Below are 2,028 nucleotides of genomic sequence, written 5' to 3'. Positions count from 1 at the left end.
GTGTTTCAAATTTTGCAGGATGATCAAGGATTATTGGTTGCCATGCTCCGCCTCCATACCTGCGCATATAGTCGTAATTCAAAGTGTAGAGCTTTAAGGTTTTCTTCTCTTCTGTTAAACAACTTGATTCTTTTACTATAAAAGGCAAGTAGAAGTTTAAAACCTTATCCTTGTGTTTCTTGTGGAAAGTAAGCTCAAAAGATCGAATTTCGGATCGGACCCTTGTTAGTATGACCTTGAGCTGCCATGTAATTGGAGTCAACTTGTCTGGTAACCTGCCTCCATTTAAATTGCACCCCATCAAAAGTATCCATAGTTTCTTGGTTGTTCGCCATGGAAACAGCAATATTTGTCTCCTTTTCTGGCATGCTTACTCTATAAAGCTTGGTGGAGGGAGAGATTTTGTTTCCTAAATAGATTTCTGCAGCCCTGTAAATCTGGTCGCCTGTTAAACCATCAAATTCGTCGATGATTAAGGTTATCTGAAAGGAAAAAGATTTGAAAAAGCCCTTTATATATTTGAAAACATAAGCTTGAAGTTCAGATGGTAGCAAGTTACGGGCTACGGTCTGAATAACCATTGCTGAAGCAGCGATAGAAGCTGCTGTTGACACAACTGTTTGGGCAGAAGGCATGTTGTTTTTGGAAAACATGTTGGTGACCAGAATTTGGAATCGGTGAGAGAGGATCTGAAGAGATTTCAGGGTAACCTGTGTTCTAGTTTGTTGTTTTGCCTTTATGATCGCTTAAAATACATTTCACCCAGCCAAAAAGAATTGATTACTTCTGTACTTCTGGTTGATGACAACAACAAGAGTTTTGGTTTTGGCAAAAATTTTGTCGATTTAGTGGAAAAGCCGTCTTCGATTCTTCCCAATAGAATTCTTTGTCTCTATCTACTTGGTTTCATGCAAGCAAACGAAAACGTCGTTCTTGTACAGATTGCATAACAATACAAAATAAATCTATTTTATAAGTTTCAAATCGCTGGATGTGAAACGACCCTTCAGTTTGAATTGCGTGCCTCACTTCTTCTGGGGTAGGTGCATAATAAGGAAGATTGAAGTGGTCCAGTTTTGCCTATTCAATCAATCCCTTGATTAAGGCCATTACAAATGAACGTGAGAAATGGCAGCAGTTACTCAAGCAAACTGCAAGTAATACTTAATTTGGAGGCGATCATATCAATAGGCTAAATACATTGATGTTCTTGACGAGCAGGAAAAGGAGAAAGAAGTGATACACCTCTAGGGCCATATCGTGTAGCGCAATTCCCAATAACTCCCAAACAGTGCAAGTTTTGTTCTTGGTCTTCCTATCAGTTCCGACGATTGTTAAAACCATATGACCTCCTGGGATAATCTCTTCATTCTTCAAACCGTGACTTTAGAAACAGCGTGAAGTCCCTCTCAAAAAGATCGAAGTAAGCTTTATGCACGTTATAGGGGCTTGTCTTTGCCATGCAAATATTTCCTTTGTTCAGAGGAATCCCTGACATGCTTATGAGACTTTCAGAAACCCGATTCTCATGACATATATATACCATGCAATGTAAATGCTTAACTGATCTTATTGGAGGTTGAGTGATCTCTGGAAAATAAAGATGAACATTGCAGCAATGAACAGAAAAGGAATTTGTTGAAAATGAAGGACACACATTTCATTGAGCATCAGCCGTGTATATAGGGAACCGGTTGATGAGAGATAAAAGCTTTTTAGAAGAACCAGCAGTACAAACACTTGAGCTGGTATTCGGGATCTGTAATAGATACCCTGACACAATGACAGACACTGAGCCATTAGAAACGGCCTAATTTGAAGAAAAAACAATGAAATTCCTAACATTGGGGAAATAGTAAGTTCAGTGTCCCTAGGATCATAGTGAGGTTCATAAATGACTTCTAGCAGTGACCCTGGACCAAGAATTCTGTCATTAGTTGTCTCAACCAGGTTAGACTCTCAATTCCACCTTGCATTTTCATCAAACTTTATGTCTCTGGCCACTGGAACTTTTTTAGACTTCAGATT

At 39.0% G+C, this 2,028-nt stretch overlaps 1 protein-coding gene and 1 pseudogene across 1 annotated transcript in view; one reads left to right on the top strand and one right to left on the bottom strand.

The window, feature by feature from the left end:
• Positions 1-2,028, top strand: part of LOC110417474 (protein HYPER-SENSITIVITY-RELATED 4-like) — a 4,124-nt gene that overhangs the window by 1,319 nt on the left and 777 nt on the right. The gene's annotated exons all lie outside the window — the stretch shown is intronic.
• Positions 44-635, bottom strand: LOC149527118 (protein HYPER-SENSITIVITY-RELATED 4 pseudogene; annotated as a pseudogene).

This window comes from Theobroma umbraticum, unplaced genomic scaffold (genome assembly GCF_002168275.2).
Source record: "Theobroma umbraticum cultivar Fairchild unplaced genomic scaffold, ASM216827v3 scaffold_50.0, whole genome shotgun sequence".
Classification (NCBI taxonomy): Eukaryota; Viridiplantae; Streptophyta; class Magnoliopsida; order Malvales; family Malvaceae; genus Theobroma; species Theobroma umbraticum.
This window is presented reverse-complemented; position numbering and strand designations above follow the sequence as displayed.